The sequence below is a fragment of the Gorilla gorilla genome, chromosome 8 (assembly GCF_029281585.2).
Source record: "Gorilla gorilla gorilla isolate KB3781 chromosome 8, NHGRI_mGorGor1-v2.1_pri, whole genome shotgun sequence".
Lineage (NCBI taxonomy): Eukaryota > Metazoa > Chordata > Mammalia > Primates > Hominidae > Gorilla > Gorilla gorilla.
The window spans coordinates 39,279,974-39,305,389 of record NC_073232.2 but is presented as its reverse complement, the minus strand read 5'-3'; the positions used below and the strand labels follow the sequence as shown (position 1 = coordinate 39,305,389).

The 25,416-nt window shown below is 38.9% G+C and overlaps 1 protein-coding gene across 1 annotated transcript in view; it reads left to right on the top strand.

Annotated features, from left to right (window-relative positions):
* The window catches only part of LRMDA (leucine rich melanocyte differentiation associated), a 1,137,335-nt gene that overhangs the window by 1,018,200 nt on the left and 93,719 nt on the right, over nt 1–25,416 (top strand). The window lies entirely within an intron of this gene.

Genomic DNA, 25,416 nt, shown 5'->3' with positions numbered 1-25,416 from the left:
GCGTTAACTTCATTTATAGAGTTTGGAAATTTCAATTATATTATTTCTGTCTTCTAGTTTCTATATTGATTATTTTATTAGTCATTTTTCTCATTTTATATTTATTAGTTTACATAGTGCTTTCTTATTCAAAAGGATATTATCTTTTACTTTAAGTATTTTTTAAGGTTTTTCAGAGACAATTATGTGCACTTTTTTCTGTAGTCAAATTTTCCTCTGATTGTTGAGTTCTGTGGATATCTTCTTGGTTCTGTTTTTCCTTATTGGTTTTGAATTTTATGTTGCTTGCTCATCTAGAGTGAAAATTATCTTTAAAAATAAACCTTTAAATATCCATCATGTTTTGCAGATTTTCAGTAATTTCCATGTGGCTCCCTGAGAATCTCAGGCCAGAAACAAGTTCTATGTTAGTGGACTAGGATTCCTGTCTCATAGTGGTATTGGGGATATTGCAGATCCAGTACTTAGCAGCTTGTCACAAATCTGGTCTGTGTGACTTTCTCTGTTCATTCCTGTCTCACATGTACATGGTGATACAGTTCACAGCCTTAATTTTTCTCATTTTAGCCATTCAGGTTGGAGACCCTACGAGTTTTATGCTGTGAGTCAGGCTTGTGTCCCTAAATCAGTGTTCAGTGACAGCCTTCTCTTTGCCTTCGTCTGTTTCTAACCTAGAGTTCAACAACCCCATGGTTCCAGCATTTTTTCCTTGATGTCTGTTTCAGTACTTTTCCAGTGTATAAGATCTATTCATCTTGTATTGGATATAGATACAACTTCTAATTTTTGAAATTTCAGCTAGAATTGCTTTTTGTGGTGTAGCAAGGAAAATGTATTGAATGTGTAAGTTTACAATGTTATCTTGACTAGAAATCTTTTACGTTTATTTTAAAGAGTTTATTTTGATAGTAAAAGAATAGATGTTCATTAACATATTGAAAAGCATATAGAAAATATTTAAATAACCAAAAATATAACTGCATAAAATAATTACAGTTAACATGTCAGTGTGTTGTCATCTATATTTTGCTTTTCACTGAATAGAATTCACACTATATATTTAGTTTTATATCCTTCTCTTTTATACCAGCCATTATAGGGTGGATTTACCATGCCATCAAATAATCTTCAAAAGCAATTTTTTTAACAGCTCCTTAATGTCCCAACATATGGAGGTACTATAAAAACATAAATCATCCAAATTTTAATATCTCTCTTAGCATAAATTAACAAGTAATTACTTAGTAAAAGAGTATGAATATTTGTAAGACACTTGATACATAGTGAAACATTTTGATCCAAATACCCTATTTCCAATTTACATTCCAATGGTAGTGTAATCATTCTCTAGCCAGTACTAGGTATTTTCTCTCCAATTTTACCAGTTGGATAGATGAAAAGTGCCGTCTGTTGACATGTTAGTGCTCTGAAATATTCCGATATCTCTTTTGATATTATTTCTTAAATTCTAATTCTTTAGCTGTATTTTTTTCTAAATAAGACTCTAGATTCCTCTCCTTTTCTGGTTTTCCCAGAGAACCTGTTTTAATATTTTCCATTTTTCATGATTTTTGCTTATCTGCATTTTTTCTTCTTTAGCCTTTTGTTGTGCAAGCACTCTTATTTTATGACTCTTTAGGCTGATTGTTTAATTAATTAATTTTAGTAATCTCCTGTCAATTCACAGGCTTACATGTTTTGTTAACTTCTGAGTCTATATTCTGTAAGTCTTGATATGAATTTGCTTATTTTCATTTATTTCCAAAGTAGGTATAACTGATGTTTATTTACTTTGTGATCTAATGTTTATGGAGGGAATCCCCAGTTTTATTTCATTTTTTAACTTAGATTTCTGACATTATAATTTTATTAAATTGAAGTTTGAGAATACAGTTTTTTTCTTTCAAGAACTTTATCAAATATACTAAATGAATTGACAAATTTTAAAATGCCTCAAGGGTATTTGAAAAGAACTTACATTTTCTTTTTGAAGGGTATAAGGAAATATATGTATATATATGAGTTTGCGTATTTATTTATAATTATGTTATTCAAAGATTTCATTCCTTTTAATATTTGTTTAATCTGGCTGACAATTGTATAATATTTTTCAACTCTTCACTTCTGGTAGTTTTTGCTAAATAGATTTTGGTGTTTGATGAATATATTATATGTGTCATAAGTTATATGTCCTTTATATCTTCATTGCAGAGGATTCCTTTTCTCAGCACAAAATATTATCTTCTTTTCCCAGATATTGCTTTCTGACTTATATGTTGTTGCTATCATTGTTTTTTGCAAGACTTTCTCGTATACTATTATTTCAATAAAACCATCTTTTACATTTTATTTAAATATTTTTGGTGAGCTGTATGTATTTGATTTTGTAACACCTATTAGGAAAACTTAAGGCATTTACATCTGTTGCTGTAGCATACATTTGGGCTTAATTTTATAACTTTGTTTAATGCTTTCTTGCTTTTTCCTTTTTATTCTGGGTTTTGTCTGTTTTCATCTTATGTAGAGGTTTGGAAGATCAAAATATTTTCATTAATTGTACTAGTGATAATCCTTTTGTTTATAAACTATATACTAAATCGTATATTCCTCTGTCAAATTCAAGTACCAGTTTCTAATGAGAAATGTAAATTATCTGGACTTTTCCTGACTTTCTACTTCTCTGTATTTATCAGTGTTTATTCCTTTTACCTAGTGTTATGCTATCAACATTTTATGATAAAATCCTGATTTTTAAAAATATATGACTTTTCCAGACTTTGAATTTAATTTTGTGCCCATGTTACAACAGTTCTTCATATGTTTTCCTAAAAAATTAATTGATTTCAAAGTTCCTTGCCATTTTCCTTATAGTTTAGCTATTGCAGTCTTGATTTCACAGTCTTGAGTTCTTGATTTCTCTTTTTCTTTATTAGTTGACAGACATTCATTTTTCGTGTGCTTTCTCAGGAAGAGAATAAAAATGATTAATGTTTTTATGATTTTAAGCTTAGTAAAATGTCTTCCTGCAACCTTTTTACATGAACAACTTGGACATAAACCTCTTAAGTTATAGACTTTTCTAGTCATTGCTCTGGACAAATCGTTTCATTGTCTTCTGACATTTATTTGATTTTGCAAAGAAGGGTGAGGCCAGCCTTATTTTTGCTACTTGAGAGATAAGCTCTCATTCCTCTTTTCATTTTTGTAGGATTTTAAATTTATCATGGAGATTTAAAACACAATAGAACTTCCCTAATATTTCTAGTCACTAAAAAATTTCATTTCATTTGGTTCTCACTAAGCCATTTTATTTAAAGCCTTATAAGCATATAAAACTTATAAAGTCTTTCTTTCTCTGGGGCAATTTCTATTTTATTAATTCTTTTGTGATAAATTTTCTGTTCCTTCCTCAGTAACACTTCATCTGGATCTAAATTGTCCTCCATGTCTGTCATCTTCTCTTCTATATTTTTCCTCGGAATATTGAGAAATATTCTTTAAATTTTCTTCCACATTATTATTTTACATTGTTTCAGTTTTACTTCTGTTTATATTGCCTCAAATATGGACTTTCATTTTACCATTGGATTTTGGGTTTCCTAGGTTAATTTCTTAATTCAGCCAGTTTACTAATTATCTCTTCATTCATCTCAGAATAATTTTTCCTTTGACACTCTGATTCTCTTTTACAGAGTCTGTTTTACAGAGTTTTTGAGGATAGCAAACAGATGAGTTCTAAATCTTGCTTTTGTCTCATGTAAAAATAAAATTTCAAATATATCCTCCTCATCTGAGTCAACATGGAAGAGCTCCTATTCTAGATGATATTGTTGTCTTTTTTTGTAGAATCCATAGTGGCAGATGTATACATATGTTTTTCTATGCTCATTTTTGAATAGGGATTGTTGTGCTCTAAGACCAACAAGCAGGTTCTGTGGCATGTTCCTTGCTTCTGTGTCACTCTAATTTGGTAGGATTCTACTCTTGAAGTTTGAAGTGATGTACTTAATTTGGGATGTCTAGGAAGCATTCTTCTGTGTGTTTCTGATTTGCTTTTTTTTTTTTTTTTTTTTTTTTTTTGGGACAGAGTCTCGCTCTATCGCCCAGGCTGGAGTGCAGTGGTGTGATCTCGGCTCACTGCAAGCTCTGCCTCCCAGGTTCATGCCATTCTCCTGCCTAAGCCTCCCAAGTAGCTGGGACTGCAGGTGCCTGCCACCACGCCTGGCTAATTTTTTTGTTATATTTTCAGTACAGACGGGGTTTCACCGTGTTTGCCAGGATGGGCTTGATCTCCTGACCTCGTGATCCGCCCGCCTCAGCCTCCCAAAGTGCTGGGATTACAGGTGTGAGCCACTGCGCCCGGCCTCCGATTTGCATTTTTATAGACTTTTACTGACAGCTGGATATTTTGAGCAAGCTAGGGAGCCAGATGTACTTTTCCGTTTTCCTTTGAACGGTGCTGCATGTGAAGACTATGTTCTTCAGGAAGTGCTTCTCCAATACTTTTTTTTTTTTTTTTTTTTTTTGTGGAGTGGGGGTGGTGGACAGAGTTTCGATCTTGTTGCCCTGGCTGGAGTGCAATGGTGTGATCTTGTCTCAACACAACCTCCACCTCTTGGGTACAAGTGATTCTCCTGCCTCAGCCTCCCGAGTAGCTGGGATTACAGGCATGTGCCACCACACCCAGCAAATTTTGTATTTTTAGTTGAGATGGGGTTTCTCCATGTTGGTCAGGCTGGTCTCGAACTCCCGACCTCAGGTGATCTGCCCGCCTCGGCCTCCCAAAATGCTGGGATTACGGGCGTGAGCCACCATGCCTGGCCCGATGCTTTGTCTTTACCCATTTATAATTCTTTTCTTCAAAGGAATGACCTATCCCTAAAATCTTCCTGTATTTTCTTCATTGCTTGACTGAGGAAGTATGAAGAGAATTCTAGCCCTCTGTGGCTCTCAGGTCACTTACCAGATGGCTCATCAGTGTGGACAGGAAGTGGGTGGCATCTTATGACATGCTTTAAGTCAACTAGATTGCATATGCCTATGTCCTGTGCTCTTATTCTGCTTCTTCAAATACACCTAAGTGTGAGGGAGCATTCAATTTGGATGTAGACAATAATATATGGTAAGAAGCTCTGGGATCTGGGTCAGGGCCTCAAGGTCCATCTGATTGCAGCAGGGATGTGGGAAGGCCATGTGGGGTCCAGAACACTTAACCCTCTTTTAAATGAAACACCTAATCACTCACCTGTTTCTGCTGCCCTCAGAATTTTAGAAAATCACTGAAATGGAATGAAATTAAAACTTACCTACTCCAACTCCTTTAACAGGCAGATGGTGTGAAATTTAAGATGGGAACTGAATGAAAAAAAAAAAGATATCCATCAGGTAAAGATGAGAACAGAGGATGCAGATGGCTAGAAAGCTGGTACAAAGATGTGAAGTAGAGGGTCTAAAAGAAAGCCAGGAATAGTTGACGTATAGTGGGCTAGCAAGAAAATGGAAAGCAGTGTCCAGGAAGAAGATATTTTTATGTTGGAGTAAGGAGTTTGGATTTAATTAAAGTGTTATTGGAAGGCCCTGGGGGAGGATGGTTTAAAAAGTTAAGTAACCTAATATGACCAGTTAACAGCAAAATGTTTATGTATTTGTTTTATTCACTCATACACTTGTATATTCTTTCATTCAATGAGTAAACTCATATTTATCAAATAACCACTACATGTGATGGAGTTATATCCTAGGATTCCAAATTCCTAGTATAAGAGGTATTTCTATTATGCCATGCAACTTCTCTACTGGACAGTAAACTTTGTGTGAACAGGGTCTGGACTTCTATGTATTTGAATCTCCTAAGACTTCAACAGTCATAGGAGTACCTGACTTATGGTAGCCCCTAAATAGATGAATGATAAGTAATATTCTATAATGTTCACAGAGGTCTCTGAAATAGAAGAATATTTCTAAAGCACAGTTAAAGATAGTCATCATTAGCAGTGACCAGGATTCCCTGCAGGGCACAGTTCCATAAAGCTCTTGTAAGGACTGATCAGTGGGTTGGATCCATTGACTCTTTTATTCAGGCTAAATATGCTGTCCCTTCTATGCATATATTTGCTGCGATGCTGGGATTCTGCCATGCCAGTACCAGTTTGGCCATGTTGATATGAAAGAGTAAGGATTTGTCTATTTAGTTGCCAACTAAGGTGTAATGAAATCTCATGGCAAAGTGTATATGAATTCAAATAGGAGCCAAGCCCTTCACCTCTACTGTGGGTTATATGACATACAGAGTCTTCTTGTAACATGTATTCCCAAGACTTTTAACAGTGCAACATCTGTTTTACTTTGAGGGGGCTATGATAAGCATCTGCTTAGAGGAATGATCTGAACAAAACCAGGGCACATTTGTTTGCCATGCTATAGATTATCTAGTCTTACATTGTTTATGAATAAATCACGCAGGATGGATAAACCGGTAACCACAACAGCATGTTTCATACTGCATTTAAGACATTAATTTATGCATTCATATATTTTTCCTGTAGACACTAAAAAATTTATGTTTTAAATAGAAGATCACATGGATTTTGATGTAGCTCAGCAGTTGGATGTAGATTCCAGAAATTCCTTTATTAAATTAGAGCCCAGTTGGCTGACTAAGGGTTCTAATGTTCATAATTGTACCATTTGATGCATTAAGATAAGTGAGCCAAAGATAAAAATATAGTGTTTTATGAGAACATAAAATGCATATCTATGTACATATTCCATGTTTGTATGAGACATTACATTTAATCCTCAAAACTCATTTCAAAGTTCATGTCATGAACGTTTACAAAAGTTCAGGAACCTCTTAAAGTCACATAGGCAATTAGTAGCAGAGTCTGAACTGAGAATCACATCTTCTCAGTCATAATCTAGTTTTCCTGGCTTACCATGACAACCGTTTCATTGATAAGTTATTTTGAAATCACATTTGGGGGCCATCACTCACATGTAGTATGAAGCTAAATCTAGAACAACATTCATTTTGAATTCTTTGGTCTGGTACACATAAATAGTTCTTAGGATGAATCACATAGATGGAGGAGAAAGATATACAAAACGTTGATCTTTGGGTGATTGCATTGAGGATTCTAATCTCTACTGACATGCTAAATGTTGGAATTGAACTAAAAAGAGTCACTAATCATATTACTTCCATAGTGAATGTAGCAGTGTCTGCATTGTATACTCTTTTGTTGTTTAATGCAGCCTCCCTAAAAAGGCAGATTTTGGTCACTCCGAGGCTGCATTATTCTTTGTACCAACTTGGCTATCCTAAAACGAGCAAAACAAGCAAGCAGAGAATCGAGACATAGTAAATAAACATTCTTAAAACCCACATGTTCCTTTAAACATAAAGAAAAAAAATGACCCAGTGAGAATTGGAGGTGATTTGGGTCTGCATTCGCTCAGCTAGACCAAGCTGTTCTCACCGCCACCCCCCACCCCGCCCGACTTTGACTTCCTTTTTATTTGTATCTTCCATTTCCTTTCCCTGGGCCAGATGTGTGGATTCCCCTGTTGTGCCCAATGACAGAGTAGACTTTTCTGGAAACTGCCAGGACTATTTGTAATCTCCTGACTTTACAGAGGTCTCATATGCTGAGAAGGACAAATTCTGATGTTTCACAGCAACAGGAAGAGGGTTAGGGATGTTGAGAGAAGGACAATTTGGGTGGAGTTTTCACATATGTTTCTCTTTGATGGAGAATCCAGGGCAGGGATCTGGTTTGACTGGGGCCAAGTTGTATTTCTGCTCTCTTTATTCCATGTGACTTGAGAGAGCAACCACATGAGTACAGAGTTTTAGTTTGGAGCATGACTTCCTCATCCTAGAATGCCAGAGTCGGAGAGGCCATTAAAGGTCATGTTGTCCAACTTCCCATAAAATTAATTTTAGATGAAGTCTGCAGGAGAGAGTAAGAGAGCCTCTGTTTGTAGAAGAAATTGTCTCCTAGAATCTAAAACTGTCTGTTGCCCATTGGATCAACATCTATGGCCACCCAGAATTGGTGAATATTATAGAAAGAAAGTGTGGGATAGTGTTAAAGGACATTAGTTCAACTCGTCACCCAACGCCCAAATCCCTTGATTAGAAATGGAAAATATAAGATATATTGATGGTATTGAATTGGTATGAAATTCTGAAGGTTTTAAAATGCTATTTATCCCCAAGACCAAAATAGGTGAATCCTAGGCTCGGCTGGTCACCTCTTCCTGCAAGGTCCCAAGGTAAGAGTATGCATCGATGCTAATCCCTGATGGGATAAGACTTTGATATTAGCCAGGGCCTTTAGGAATACACCCCAGTAAAAACACTGATGGGCTAGGATGAATGTCACAGGAGGCTCCTTACCTTATCAGCTTAGGGTAACTTAAGGGTCTATGCTAGAACAAAAGCAGGCCAAAAGGTCTGTTCTCGTGGTCACCTCTAAACCCAAATTCAAGTTGCAAAGCTTATCACTTCTCTGGGAGACAAGGCCTTACACACCAGTTAGCAGCAGATGAAAGCATAAAAATTAGAGTTTGTGGCCCATTATCTGGCATGGATGTGTAGGGGAAGTGGCAGGGGATCAGAGGGTATATGACAAGGGCAAGTGTTATCTTCTGGGACCATCCTACTTAGTTATGTGGGAGAGGAGAAAGCCCCTGAATAATGGAAGGGAATGTCCCAAGGGATATATCCTGTTGTTACTCTGGCTGTGTGGCAGAGTCGGGTAGTAAGGAATCTAGAAGGGCCACATCAACTTGTATAGGCCCAGTGATTCCAACTGTATGCACCACAGTGAAGAAAAGGTATTCTATGCTGGCCAACCCTGCTAGTATTTCTCCTCTTCCTCCTTAGGGACTGGGTTGTTGGGCTTGGGAAATGGTATGAATATCCCTCAGAGAACATCCCCTTGCATAGCATCTCTACCCGAAAATAGTCGTTCGGTCTCCACTTTGTTCCTGGTGTCATCTAAAATAAGGAACAACAAATAGCCAGATTCAATTTCAGCATTATGGTTTGAGCAAGGGCCTGGCTTCTAGAGTGGGGTGTGTTGAGATCATTTTCCCACTATTTTTATTTAACTCACCAAATATATTCTGTAATTGGGCATGACCCAGCAAAATGTTCCACTCTGAAGTTTTATCATGGAGGCCAAAGAGCATGTTCAATGTCTGCCAGGTTCTCAAAGGAAATAGTAGTGGGAGGGCAGGCCCTGAGCTGGAGCTTCCCTGGTGACTACAAAAGCAATTGCAGAGGACCATGTGATGTGGCACCAGAGCACATGACTCAGATGTCCATTGAAAAGCTGTATTTGCTCAGGGTGATGGCTAAGAAAAATGTCTTATCCCCTTTAAGAAAAGAGTCTTGTTTTGAAGTGAGGTAATCCTTCCATTTTCATAAGGTAGTTACTGAAAATAAGTGTTCATTTTCTTTGTGCAGACCAAGGAGTAGGCCTTCTGAGAAAGTTGCACTCTTATTAAAAAAAAAAAAAAAAAAAAAAAGGCGCTATTTCAGATGAAAGCCTGAGATGCAGATTTGAGATCTTAAAACTTGAAGTAAAAGTCAGCACTCTGATGTGCCCAGCCTGTCCTTTCTACCTTACCGTTGTTAAGAGGTGTTCTTTTCTAGCTCTTGAAGGAAGACTTTCATTCTTACCATGTCACCTCCTTCTTCTCTTTTTTTTATTTTTTGGGGTCTGAAATAGTAATCCTGCAACACAGAACTTGGTTGAAATTCTGACTGTTTTAATCCTTGCCTTAATTTACTGAGGTTAAGTTGAAGATAGGAAGTTGAGTGTTGGTTTTTTCAAATTGTGGTCTTAGCCGTAACTCCGACTTTGAACATTTTCGGCAGTTCCATGGATGTCTGTGGATGGTCAGTCACATTTCATTGTCTCCAAGAACTGTCATGACCCTGTCTTCAGCATTCCTTCAGGCTTCTCTTTACTACAGATCAAGAAAGTACTTGGCAACAGTCTCCCATTAGGAGAGGGCATTCAGGGTTTTAGTTTCAACTTTTCAAAGTTTAATGCTTTTCCATTTTCTTTTCTCTGCGTCAGCCATGGGACAAGTAACGTATAGTTGATCTTCAGTATTCCCTGATTCTGTATTTGCAAATTTGCCCTTCCACTAAAATCTGTAGCCCCCAAATCAATATTCATGGCACACTTTCTCAGTCATTCATAGTCATGCACAAAGCAGTGAAATGTTGAGTTGCCCGATGTGCATGTTTCCAGCTGAAGTTGAACAAGGTGACACTGCTTTTTCGTTGCAGCTCTCAGACTGTATGCAAATGTCTTTCCAATGGTCTATTTAGTGCTATGCTTTTCATGTGTTTGTGTTTTTTTTGGTGATTTTGCAGTTTAAAGTGGCTGCCAAGTATTGTGCTGAAGTTCTGTATGGTATTCCTAAGCCCAAGAAGGCCATGATGTGCCCTGTAGAGAAAATCCATGTGTTAGATAAGCTTTCTTCAGGCATAAGTTATAGTGCTATGGGCCATAAGTTTGACATTAATGAATCAACAAAATATCTTAAATAAGTTTCCTTAAACAGAAATATAGAAACAACAAGGTTACGTCTCAATCAGTTGACAGAAATGTTGTGACCAGAGGCTTTCAGGAACCTAACTCTGTATCTTCCTTAGGAGCAATCGTTCGGTATTTGCTAATTCAGTGTTTGCAGAGACTTTATAGGGTATAGCTGCTGCAAATGACAAGAATCAACTGTAATCATTTACTAAGTGTCAGCTGTAATGATGAAGATAAATATTCTAGACTTAATATGCCAGGAGGGATGTACGTGCCTCATATGCTCTATGGACATGTTACAGTAAGGGAAATAGGAGGGGTACCCCTCAACCTGGAACTCCTCTAACAAGCCAGATAGAAATGCATCATTTTTTAGGCCATTTCACTTGGATCGAAGCTTGTTTTCTTTCACACTCCTAGTGCTTTCAAAAAAAAAAAAAAAAAAAAAACTTGGCTGTTTAATTAAAAAAAATTTGGCCTCACCATTTTGTGTATATTTGCAGTCTGAGTACCCATAGAGGGGAGTCACCCCTCTCCTCCAGACAAGGGTGGGTTGTTGAATTTTATGTGAAATCTTGACATTGCAATAAATCTCTGAACCTGAACTAGCCTGCATTGGATATTTAATACTGTTTTCATTTCCAATACTAATCAATCCTGGAAGAATGTGCTGTTATTTTTTAGTTACATGTAAACATTTAGATGAATATAAAATGGCTTATTGATAGCTTACATGCAGGCAAGTTTATTGATACTTTTGTCAAATTCTGTTTGATTGATTGATTTGGCCATCGTACTGCTATGGATATGGAATAGAACCAATATGACATTTTTATTTCCTGGCAGTGGTACCTGAGGGTGAATGGGATATGGGGAAGCTTGAGCTCTGTCTCTTGGATGAGAGCACTATCAGAGCCTGATCAGTGGAGCTCCTTTCTTTAAGGAATGACCTCAACTCTGTTTCACATCAGACACAGTTTGGAAGACCCCACAGGCCATTGCACTGTTGTATCATTCATGTGGGAAGCCCAGCTGCACAGGGGCCACAGAAATCTCCTCTATGTGACACTTCTGGCTACAGTGCATTATTTTGTTTTATTCTGATTTTTTAAGGAGGTCCCTAGTAGGCACCTTAGGAAACTTTGAAAATATATTAACAAGATTCAGCATTTGATGCACAGATACTAATAAGGCCATTTTCCTCAGCCTGCAAGCCGAGTCTGAGACTTTGCAACCTTTCTCTCTTCTGATTGTGAATTCCAAGTGTCAAGACAAAATAGCACTAAGAAATCAGTAAAATGTGACGGTTTTTCTCAAGCCTCTACTAAGAGCCTAGCCAGATGCACATTTCTTATTCCTTTTGGTAAATAGATTCAGATTTGGTATGATTCAACGAACTAAAAAATATCCCCTGCTCAAAGCTTGTCTATGCCTGCTAATTGCATGAAGCTTAACAGATCCTCCACACACAGCACCAAATAAGGGCTGGCTGGAAATCAAAACCTCCTTGCCAAGCACTTTGGATTTTCCAAAGGAACTGTAATGTTCCTGGAGATGTTTATTAATGGAAATGGGGAACTTTGTGGACCAGGGTGAAGTCCCAGAGATTGATAGCCTGTTACTAGTGTTTATTATTTTTGACTGCAGGTTTTGAAAGCTTTTCCTCCTATCCTCCCTAAAAGGAACTTTCTCAGTCACTTGGGACTGAAAATGGGGGTGGAGTTCAACACCTCATGGAGCAATCCAAAATAGACGCACAGAATGTTAATAAGCCCAGGATTTTGCCCTCTGTTTTGTATTGCTCTGCCCCAAAATACAAAACCTAATTAGTGCATCCAGAGAAGCGTTAAATGGATTTCATGCTGTTTAATAAATGCTTTACGTGCTTTGGTGCCACTGCGAAATGTGTGGTTGAGTGAGGGTGGGAATAGGGAGAGGAAATGGTTGCTGTAAATGCTTCCTACCAATGTCAAGCACTATAGGATGAGCATCAGAGATGCGTGTTTATAACTCAGTTGCTTCATGTTTTCACCCGAATTTTCCTCCTTTTGGCTAGCCTGTTATTTTCCTTTTGGGCTTTTGTTTTTTAAATTTTATTATTATTATACTTTAAGTTTTAGGGTACAACGTGCAGGTTTGTTAAATATGCATACATGTGCTCCCAGGCATCGTCTCCAAAGGCTCAACCCACAATTGTCTACACTCAGAACAATGAGAAATTGTGAGTGACAGATGTGCACTGAGTGCTCACTGGGTGATGAGCCCTGAATGGGACATGGGAATTAGAAGGTGTGGCCGTTGCTTCTGGAGAGCTTATGTCCCTATGGGGAAGATAGAACACATAATATCCTATTTTCAAGATAGACCGTCAGTCTGGTGTTCAAAGCCTTTCATAATGTGTCCCCTATTTAGTGACTGGCCTGTGACATCTCTCCTAGAGGCTGGTCTTTATTGTCTTATATGTTGGTCAGTGGTTGTGAGACTTCGCTGCGTAGTAGAACTGCCAGGAGAGCTTTGAAAAAGCCCCAGTGTTCACACTGCACCCTCTATCAGTTCTTTGAGATCTTTAACCTGCATCAGGATCCCCCAGAGGATATGTGGAAACACACATTTCTGGGCTTCACACCCAGCATTTCTAAGTCAGCAGGTAGAGGGCTCTAAAAATTTGTATTTCTAGAAGTTATTGCTAATGCTGCTAGTCCAAAATCACACTTGAGGAGGATTGGCCTTCATCAATTAAATCAGAATTGCTGTGTGTCTGATGATTCCAGCATGCAGCCAAGAAGGAGATCTGTGTTCCACACATTCTTTAATGCATGTGGTGGAGACAGATGATCACATACCGTGAATGCCTCTGATTATTTTCCATGATTTAGCTATTTTTCTCTGACTAGACAGTAAAAGTCGTAATAGCAAGAACTGTGTATCTTTACCTTTTCTTGATTCTCTCAGGGTGCCCAGCCCAGGGTGGTCACAGAGAAGTGTAACTTGAATAGTGTTAACCAAGGAAACGTAGAAGGATGGATGGGAAGCATTGCAGATACCACCAGCACTCTTCATTTCCCTACTCTCCAAAACCTCTAAGGAAAGTTCTTTCCCTCTATTTGTGGACTCTAAGATGCATTGCAGAGCTACTTTCTCTCTCCTCTTCCCTCCATAGGGGAGGGTGCATTTTTAGCATTTACTTTTAAAGAAAGCAACTGCAAAGAGTACTGTATTCATAGATAAAAACTGCATTCACATCCTGGCTCTGATGTTTCTTCTTATATGATCTTGGTGACACTACTTAACATTTTCAAGTCCCCATTTATTCATAAATAAAATACATATAAGAACATCTCTTTCACAGACTTCTGGAAATTAAACGAGTTTGTGCTTAAAACACTTCTAAGGACAATATAAAACACAAAAGGCACAGTAGGCCTTTTGTTTATAACCACATTGTAGCAAACACACATTTTTCCTGGAAACATAATGGGAGTGCTCTTGGGTTATGGGAAGTAGCAAGGGGAGATGAGCAAATATTTGTGCCTCATCCTGACCTCGCCATGCATGGTGTGAAATGTCTAGGTATGCCATCAAGAACCAAAGTCCTGTGTAACAGAAAATCTCCAGTGAGCCTGTCATGATGATGGAGACAAGCCTCTGTTGAACTTCACTGCCAGTGAACTCCACTAAAATGTCAGTCCTGTATTCGCATAGCCTATCAGTCAGGGAGCAGGCTATGAGCACTGAGATTTCCACAGCAACCTGTTGGTGCCTTTAGTGCATTGTTTCCAGAATGATTCCCATGAAATAAAGAGGTCTAGCATTGTACTTACTGGTTCTTAGCAAATGTTCTTCCCCGTAGGTAGAGTGCCTTAACTCTAGAACCATAAATTTGTTTTCAGAATGCAACAAGATTGCATAGTTGTGTAATAAAGCTCCTGACAGAGTGTTAAAGATAGGAGGGGGAGATGGTGAACTGGGAGAGCCAGGAATCCTCATCAAACTATTATGGGAGGCTCTGCCCTCTGAGAAGAGAAGTGCTGTCTTAAGAAATTTCCTTGATACTCAAAGGGTGTTTTACACAGAATCACCTAGGCTTTTGTTAAGAATGTGGACTCAGGCCAGGTACAGGGGCACACACCTATAATTCCAGCACTTTGGGAGGCCAAGGCGGGCAGGTCCTTTGAGTCCAGGAGTCCAAGGCTAGCCTGGGCAACATAGAGAAACCCCATCTCTACGAAAAATACAAAAATCAGCCAGGTGTGATGGCATGCACCTGTAGTCCCAGCTACTTGGTGTGGCTTGAACTCCCTTGAACCAGGGAGGTCAAGGCTGCAGTGAACTGCAATTGTGCCAGAGTGAGGACCACAGAGGGAACCCTGTCTCCAAAAAAAAAAAAAAAAAAAAAAAACCACACACACAAAAACAACAACAACCAAAAAAACCAGAATGTGAACAACAACAACCAAAAAAACCAGAATGTGAACTCAAACACTCAGACAATACCCTAGACCTTCTGAATCAGAATCTGCATTTTTTTTTTTCAGGAGTCCCAGGCAATTTGTATATACTTAAATGTTTGAGGAGAAAGATAGAAGAGTCTCTTAGAACTAGACTGGGAATTAAGAGACCTGACTTGGTATTCTTTTAGTTCCATCTTCACCTCAGTTTCTCCATATGAAAAAAACAGATAAGTAGAATAAGTTCCTTCCCATCAGTTGACAGGAATTGGTAGTAAAAGAATCCCCATAGAAAAGATTTAGAAGTCTAAGGTCCAGAAGAACCATCCTCTTCCTCTTCACCCAGCTCCTTTTTGTTAACATTCTTCGATGCCCAATCTCACTTCCAGCTGCTTTGGGGTTTGGCAGCTATAGCTAGATGTCTTAGCAGCTTCCAATTCCCATTATGAGAAGTTGAAATTCTCCCATAGGTACACAGTTCTTCTGGCATCCCGCACCATCTTTGCCTGTGCTGAGTGGTGTGTGGTCTGGCCTTCAAGGGAGCCATTTCCAGCAGTACATGTGAGGAGAGGACCTGTCTCTTGGCTGCTAGGAAGCACTCCAGCCAGACAACAGCCTTCTCCAGCTACTCAGTGCATCCCACATTGGACAACTGGGAAAGCACACAGGGAACAGTTGGGGTTGTTGAGCTCAGCGAGTGTTTCCTATAGTGCATAATTAAAGAAAACACCTGTGTAGCTGCTAAATCACTTCCCGCTGTTCCCCTGTGCAAATGCTGTGCTCAATAACCTTACAAGTGCCTCATTCCTTCTACCCAACCGAGGCAGTGCACAGAGCCACAACGCATTAAGCTGGCAAGTTATTAGTTCAGGACCCCTTAAAAGATCTCTTAAGATTGATTTGTTACTAGTGCACGGGGTCCCTTGGTTAGCCTGGCGGCATTTTGCTAGACTGCAGCTTCAGGGAGGCTTAGGGATGGGTAGTGGGCCTACTTTCTCCAAACTGCCCTTCTTTGATCAGCACTTCTCTGTATCCAAGGCAGTCCCATGGAAGAGCTCTAGAGCTGCAGGAGCCAGAAAACCTTAAACCACAACTTCAATACTGTAATTGTGGGCCAGATGCTTCCCCAGGGGAAAACAGCCAACAACAGTGAAATGAGATGCAAGTGGGACCTATGGATTTTGTTTGAAATTCAGGAAAGGGAAGTGACAATAAATCAAAAGGAAAAGCTATCATTCTAAACAGACCTCTTCCTGTTGCTGAAGTTTATGGGGTGCTTTGGTTACCACTAGGATCTTGTGGGGCACTGGCTGCCCAGTGAAGAAGATAGACTCCCTTGTACCAGCAGGTGGATTGGCAACAGGATTCAGTGTGATGACAGGCTAGCTTTGTAATTTACTTCTTCCAGGGCAAAGCAACATGGCTTTCACTGCAAGTTTTAGAGTGTTTAGGCAGATGAGTGAATGTGCCTAAGAGACCCAGTGAAGAGGATTGCTGGATGTTGGGCGGTGGCAGGGGAGGGGGGAAGGGCTTTAAAGAAACAGAACTGAGGAGAAAGGACAGCTGCAGATTCACTCAGTCTCTGCTGCTTCACTGCTTTGTTCTCTTCATAGCCTTGGTCATAACTGAAATTATCTTGTCTATGAGTTTGTCCGCTTGTGTATTATGTATCTCCCCAAATAGGATGTGAACGCTGCAAGAGCTAGACTCTTATCTAACTTGTGCAGAGCTGGATCTTCAAAACTAGTCCAGTGCCTGGCACACAGTAGGTGCAAAATAAATTTTTTTTTTTTTTTTTGTGAGGTGGAGTCTTTCTGTGTCACCCAGGCTGGCGTGCAGTGGCGTGATCTCGGTTCACTGCACGTCATCCACCTCCCGGTTCAAGCAATTATCATGCCTCAGCCTCCTGAGTAGCTGGGATTACAGGCATGAACCACCACGCCCAGCTAATTTTGTATTTTTAGTAGAGACAGGGTTTCTCCATGTTGATCAGGGTGGTCTCAAACTCCCCTCCTCAGGTGATCTGCCTGCCTTGGCCTCCCAAAGTGCTGGGATTACAGGTGTAAGCCGCTGCGCCCAGCAGATATTCTGAATCTTGAAGGAGGAATAGGAATTGACTCTGGGCTAAGCTGGCAGAGAAGGGTATTCCCGGAAGAGAGATGAGGATTATGATGCATAGAGGCAAGAGAACCTGGTGTGTTGGGAACTGCAATTGTAAGGTATGAGTGGACGCGTGGTGAGAGACTAGAATGGCCTGGTACCCAGTCAACATGCCTACAACAGACAGGGCTGGGAAAAGAGCTCCTAGGTGAGGACAATTTCTCAGACATGAGAATGGCCAGGGCAGTTAGGTGAACTCTAGTACAGATGTACACACTGGACAATTTAACTAAGAACAATTCATGTGTCCTTACAAAGGGTTATCTTTCCAGCTGTTACTTCCTCTCTTCCAGCTCATCTGTTGGCCACCTTGTTGTTTACCCCTTTGAGTAAAAATAAGCAAAAAGCCAGAAGAATGGGGTAACCTCAAATACCTCCTTAATTTTGTTTTTTGAGCAGCTGCTTAAAATGTCTGAAACATTTTTTGAGTTAGAAATCTGAAACAAAACAAGGCTTCCAAATGATTCATGAGTTTCCATTATTCAAGTTTCCCTCATATCTTCATCACCATGTAGGTAATGGGTGTGAATCTCTGTGTGCTCATATACATATGCTTGATTATATGATCATCTCGTGGAGGACATGTCACATGGGAAGACAATAGGGCACATGATATGCTCTTTGACCTAAGGTAAGAGTAGCTTCTCTCTCCTCCCTGTTTCACTATGGCTTTGTGGACATGTGGGCACACAGAAGAAGCAGACCGCACTGCAGAGGCTGTGCTTATAGACATAACTGCTTCTCAAGGCCACAGATAAGAGGATGGACGGGATTGAGGTAAGTCTATATTTTGGCAGACAAGAACTCTTGGTGGCCTCTCCATTCAGTGCTAGAATGTTCCTACTATCACACCACTTAGTTGATGTTTGTGATTTCAAGTGCTCAAGTGGTCAGCTCCTCTGATACCACTCCTATGACACTAAGGGGTCACCAGGAATATTTGTGGCCATGGGCATATGAGCTCCAAGAAATAAAAGATTCATTAAGGGCTGCCATAGAGATTTTCTGGTTCTTTTGTGACTTGAGCTGAAATTGTAAGACCTGTGTGTGTCATTTCCTTTCTGTAAGTACTCTAGTCCTCCCAGGAGCAGCCTCCTGCTCCACTGCCTTTGGAGCTGTCACTACTGCCATAAGAACCAAGGACAGTAGCTATTTGTTCCCGAGACACTTGGTGCACTATCCACAGTGACCCATAGCAATAAAGTTAATTTCGATACAGCTACCTATGACAAAGGAAAGTGAAGGATGTGTCTAAAACAACCCTGGAACCCCATCTTTGAGGATCTGTTTTGTACGACCACTCCTGGACAGTAGCGTATGAGTTATTTTTCTGAGATAATTTAAGAGAATTGTTTAAGTAGGGTATGAGATTTCTAGGGCTTCCATAAGAAATGCCACTCGCTGGGTGACTTAAACAACAGACATTTATTTTCTCCCAGTTCAGGAGGCTGGAAGCCTAAGATCAAGATGTTGGTGGGGTTGATTTCCTCCGAGAACCATGAGGGGAGGAGTTGTTTGTGGCCTCTCCCCTCGCCTTGTAGGTGGCTGTCTTCTCCCTGTGTCTTCACATGGTCTTCCCTCTGTGCCTGTCTGTGACCTAATCTTTTCTTACAAGGACACCAGTTATATGGCATTAGGGCCCACCCCAATGACCTCATTTTAACTTAATTCTTTATATACACTATCTCCAATCATCAGTCACTTTCTGAGGTTCTGGGGGTTTAGAACTTCAACCTGTGAATTTTTGGTGGGGCACAGTTCAGCCTGTAACAAACAGATATAGGAGGACTGAAAAGGCAAGGCAAGGGGCAAACATTGAAATAACAAAGATAGTAATTGCAAGAAGCAACTACCATAACCTTAGGACTAGAGGAATAAAAGGAAGAGGCTGGAGTCATGAGAACTTAGCAGCTTGGAGAAGGAGTCTTACAGGACTGGTGCCCAGAACTCTGAGGGGCAGAGGGTATGAGCAGCTGGTATTGGCAAGTATGAGGGGTAGACAGACAGATGCCGGGAGCATGGGATAAATGGAGAGGAGCGTTTCCTTTCTCTCCCCTTTCATCTTCAGATCTTGCTTTTGTGCCCCTCGTAGGCAGGACCTAACAGGTGTCCACTGGCAAAAAAGAAGTGTAATCTGCAGCCTACAGCATGACAGGCCATGTTATTGAAGGATGGATTTTAACTAAGACACAATAACTTTAATAACCAACACAGGCTGGGCGTGGTGGCTCACACCTGTAATCCTAGCACTTTGAGAGGCTGACGTAGGTGGATTGCTTGAGACCAGGAGTTTGAGACCAGCCTGGGCAACATGGTAAAACCCCTTCTCTACAAAAAGGACAAAAGTTAGCCGGGCATGGTGGTGTGTGCCTGTAGTCCCAGCTACTCACAAGGCAGAGGCAAGAGGATTGAGCCTGGGAGTTCGAGACTGCAGTGAGCTATGATCACACCACTGCACTCCAGCCTGGGTGACAGAGTGAAACCCTGTCTCAAAGAAAAGAAAAGAAAAAAGAAAATAAGCAGCACAGATTCCTTCAGCTTCTTTTAAAAAGTCGTATCTTGCTCTGCAGCCTTGCTTTTATTACTTAGCAGCACATACGAAAAAGTCTCCAGTGTCCATCCTCTTCCAGCACATGAATTCTAATGGCTGCAGAGTATATTCCATCATAAGGATGTATCATCACTTACTTAACCAACTTCCTATTCTTAGCCATTCGGTGTTTTAAAATTTTGCCACTCTTATAAATAGGACTGCAACTCAATAAATCTAAGCACACATCCTTAAGTAATCCCTTAGGATTAATTTTTGAAGTGGAATTACTAAATCAAAAAGTATGAGGATTTTTCAGGATAAAAACTCACTTTTCTAAGCTATGGAAAACATGAATTAAGTGTGGCTTCTTCTGTCCTGTAGTACAGTAGGGTGAGATTACAATGTACTAGAACATGGGGTTGAGGCAAGGATTTAAATATTATTGGCCGAAACTGAGTAATAGGATGTAATGATTTCAGAGTGAAACTAGGCCTACTCTTTATGAAAGCATTTAAAGGTGAGGGGACAGTTAACAGTAGCATCTGCCCCAGCTGGTGGAAACGCCATGTTGCTACTGATTTTAATGCAGTTGCATTCTTAGCAGAACTAATTTTGTAAAGCATTTCTCTAAATAATCCAATTTTACTTGGTGCTTATGGTTGGACAAAGGAACAGGCAGGTTTTGTATCAGTATTTATGGAGTGTAGCCTTGTAGGAATTACTCTGGCCAGAGAACATTGCTATAAATCTATAATGATGGTTGTGTTTTTGATTCCATCTTTAGTTTCTGAATTTCAGCCTTTGTAATTAAAAATCCATATCATAAAATTTTGGCCTGTGACAATTTTATTTTTCTCCTGGGATGCTATGATTTTTCTGAGGCATGCCTTGTTCGGTCCTTCATGGAGGCTAAAGGTCTGGGGGATTTTGAGCTGGGTGTTTGGAGCCCATCCTCATGACAGATATTTGGCATGCCAGCTTGGGTGCTACCCTTGGAAGATCCGAGTCCAAGCTTTTACTGGCTCCCTGAGGACAATTCTGAGAAAGTTACTATCCCTTGTACTGGTTTCTGGTGCTGGGTATATACTTGCTTTTGTAAGACTAAATAAATTGATAAATTCAGCTGATTCAGAGCGTTTACATAATCTTTCCAATGTCAACAGTCATTTAAATTATCCGAACTTTATACTGAATCTCCAAAATCCAATTACTAGCTAATAATAATTGTCAGTTTTACTTTAAACCTTTAATGATAGGTCACAAGGGAAGTGTAGCAGCGGGATTAAATAGCTGTAGACTGTAGCTATGCCCAGTCTTAAATTACTCGCCTCTTATCTCTGGCTAACAGAGCCACTATATGTTTTGTCACCATTTTTGCTAAATAGAATAAATGTCACCAAAATTAATTTCATCTCCCTTAAATTAGCTTCTTAGTGTGATTTCTCACTTCAGTCAAAATTTATTTCTTCAGGAATTTAATTTCCTTCTTCATCTCTTTTATTCGAGAGAGCGAGACTGTTCTGGAACAAATGTCTTTTAATCACTGGCTGGCAAGTTTTGAGGCTTGCTTTTCATTAATAATTGCTGACCCCTTTAGGGGGAGTGTTGGAGGATATTTCTGTTTTATTTAAGCTATTGTATGCTTTTAAACAGAGTAGACTGGGCTCTTTCTGAATAGTCTTAGAGAAGCTGTAAACCTTGCATAGAACAGGAAAGATGAATTTACCACAAAGAAAACATTTTTTTAATATGAGGGATGATTCAGCAGGGAGTTTGTAATTAGGCACTTTAGTTTTTTTTCCTACTTTTTAATCATTTTAAGGTATACACATCTGACAATAGCTATCCTTTAAGTAAGGCATGTGTTTGGAAACAACTGTAGGGATTTAAAAATTAAACTTCTCACAGAACACATAAATACACAGAAGACTTGCCCAACTCTGAAATGCATCCTGAAGATACGATAGTAGCACCTGTAACAAATTCCCTTTGCTCATCAACAGAAACCTCAAGGCACTAAAACGTCAAGAGGCATGGAGAGGGAGAAGAGAGAGGAAGTGAGAAAGAGAGGGAAAGAGAGGGAGAGGGAAAGATCCATTTCTAGAAAGGCAAAGTGCGAGGAGCTCTGTGACCTGCTCCCCAGTGAAGCAAATGTAACTGGTGAAGATAATGAAAAAATATCCAACCATTCGGAGTCTCTGGATATTGTACTAGGAGAATACAGCAAATGAAGAAACATTTATTTAAGAGCAACTACTAAAACTCAAAAGGAACAATGGGATTCTGTGGCACTTAAACCATGACCTGTTCCTTTCCTCCTCCCTGCAGCTTACTTTGAAGGAAGCTCTCTATTACAGGTAGGTGTGGCTAAGAAGGTGGGGCTCCCTTGCCCCTCATCTCCCAATCAAGGGATATGGCATCTTACCCAGAAGCGCAGGCTGCCAACATTTCTTATTCCCTCCGACTCTGAGATGCAGAAGTTAAGTTCCTGGTGAGGTCAGCCAAGAAGTCAGAGACTACTGTTCTCTGCCCACTCCCCCCAACTCAAATGTGGCAATTCTACCACAGGTGAAGCTAACTGAGAACACTTGGGCCCTCATCATTCTTGCTCAAGAATGATGGGGTGGAGGGTCCACACTGGGAGAGGCAAGCTGAGAAGACTGGAGAGTGTCATATCTGCCTCAGTCTCTGGAGCAGTGGCTTGGAGGTTTTTCTCAGTGGGAGAGCAGTCCATAACTACATAGAGCTCTGAAGCTCTGAAGCTCTCCTTAGGGGAACTGTCTTTGAAACAGAGTGAGGGAAGTTCAAGGCTAAGGGTACTTTCTTCCATAATGAAGATTTTGGTGGTAATTAAGAGGAGACTAATAACTCCATGAGAGCAAAAACTTACACCAGAGGCAAGCAAGTTTACTAGAGAGAACCATGGAAACAGATAGCTAAGAACTCTCCTGGGTTCACAACAAACCTAAAGGACTAGCCTCAAAAACTTCCCCTACCCATGTACAATTCAGTGGTATCTATAACATTCACAGTATTGGGCAATCATCACCACTATCTCTTTCCAAAACACTGTCATCACCCCAAGAAGAAACTCTGGAATGATTAAACCAACAACTTCCCATCCCTTCTCCCCTATGATCATGGATTAACAATTAGCTTTCATTAGAAACAATGGAGACCAGAAACCAATAGGATGGCATAATCAAAGTGCTGGAAAAAAAATTAAAAAACTATCAATCAATAATCTTATATCCAGCAAAACTCTCTTTCAAATATGAAGGTGAAATAAAGACATTTCTAAGTAAAAAAAACTGAGAAGCTTTATTTGCTAGCAGACTTCCTTTACAAGAAATATTAAGGGAAGTAATACAGGCTGAAAGCAGTACACCCCAGACACTAATTCAAAACCACACGAATAAACAAAAAGCACCAGTAAAGGTAATTATATAATAATAAAAAGATAGTATAAATACATATTCTCCTTTCTGCCCTTAACTAATTTAAAAAGCAATTGTACGTAAGCATGGAATTACCATATAATCTAGCATTTTTTACTTCTAGGTATACACCCCGAAGAACTGAAAACAAGAACTCAAACAGATACTTGTACACCTATGTTCATAGCAGCCTTATTCACATGGACAAAAGGTAGAAACAACCCAAATGTCCATCAATGGATTAATGGATACAAAATGTTGGATATACGTACAATGTAATAGTATTCAGCCATAAAAAGGAATGATGTACTGATATATAATACAATATAGTTGGGAAAAGATTATTCTAAGTGAAATAAGCTAGACTCAAAAGGATAAATATTATAGGAATCCACTTAACTGAGGTATCTAAAATAGGCAAATTCATAGAGACAGAAAGTAGAATAGAATAGAGGTTACCAAGGACTGGTAGCAGAAGGGAAGAGTGAGGACTTGCCAGGGAGAGAAGAGTAGGCAGTTATAGTTTAATAGGTACAGAATTGCTTTTGGGAAAATAAAAATATTCTGGAAATGTATACTGGTAATGGTTACACAAAATTTTAAATGTATCTAACACCCCTGAATTATGCACAATAATGACAAAAATGGTAAATTTTGTTATGCACGTTAACCACAATAAAAATAATTAACTCTAAAAAAGCAATTATATAAAATATAGGTATGTAATTATATTATTGGGCTTACATATAAATGTAATATATTTGACAGTAACAGCACAATGGAGATGGGTGGGAGGAAACCTGTATTGGTGTAAGGAAATGGCGCCAGATGGTAACCCAAATCTATAGGAACAAATGAAAAGAATCAGAAATGATAAATAGAAAGGGAAATATAACAAGCTCTATGAATATATGCTTACTCTCTTCTACTCTCTTAGCTTCTTTAATAGACATAAAATTATATAAATAATAAAATATGTTGGTAGGTTTGTAATATATTTAAATATAATGTGTATAACAATAATAGCACAAAAGGAGGAAGATGGAACAGAGCTATATAGGTGCAATTTTAAATTTTTTTGTGAAATTAAGTTAGCATATATCTGAAAGAGATTCTGATGAGTTAACCACTAATAAAATCTAATAAAATAACTCAAAATATAGTTAAAAATTATTAAAGAAATTATATTACACTAGAAATATTCACTTAAAGCAAGAGGAAGCAGTAAAGAAGGAACAGGGAAGCAAACACACATGGGGCATATAGGAAACAACTGAAATGGAATATGTAAATCCTATATAAATAATAATATCAAATATAAATGGATTAAGCAACTGAATCAATAGGCAGAGATTTTCAGAATGGATAAAAAAACAAAATCCAATTATATGTTGTTTATAAAACACACACTTCAGATTCAAAGATACAAATAGTTTGAAAGTAAAAGAATTGAAAAGATGTATCATGCAAACAACAACAATAAGAAAATTGGAGTGGCTATACGAATAGCAGAAAAAAAATAGACTTTAAGACAGAAAAAGTTACTAGAGTAAAAGAGGACATTTTGTGATGATAAAAGTGTCAATTTGTCAGGTATGTAAAACAATCATAAACATATAGACATGGCTACATAGCCACAGAGCCCCAAAATACATGAAGGAAAAACTGACAGACCAGAAGGGAAAAATAAGCTTTCAACAATAATAGTTGTAGTGTTCAATACCCCACTCTTAATAACAGATAGAACAACTAGACAAAATATCAAGGAAATAGAAGACTTGGACAACACTATAAACCAACTTGACCTACCAGACATCTGTAGACCTTCCACCCAGCAACATCAGAATGCACAATCTTCTCAAGAACATGGAATATTCTCTAGGATAGACCATATATTAGGCCATAAAACAGGCCTCAATAAATTTAACTGGGTAAATCATGCAGAGTGTGTTCTCTGATAACAATAGAGTGAAAATAAAAATTAATAAATTTGGGGAATTCTCAAATATGTAGAATATAACACATTGCTGAATTGCCATTAGTCAAAGAAGAAGCAATAAAGAAAATTGAAAAACGCTTTGAGATGAATGAAAAAGACACACAACATACCAAAAGTTACAGGGTGCAGCTAAAGCTAAAGTAAACAGAGGGAAATTTGTGGTTGTAAATGTTACTACAAACTGAGAAAAGAGTTATCTATTCAATAACTTGATTTTCCGCCTTAAGACAGTAGAAAAACAAGAGAAAACTAAACTCAAAGAAGATAGAAAGAAACC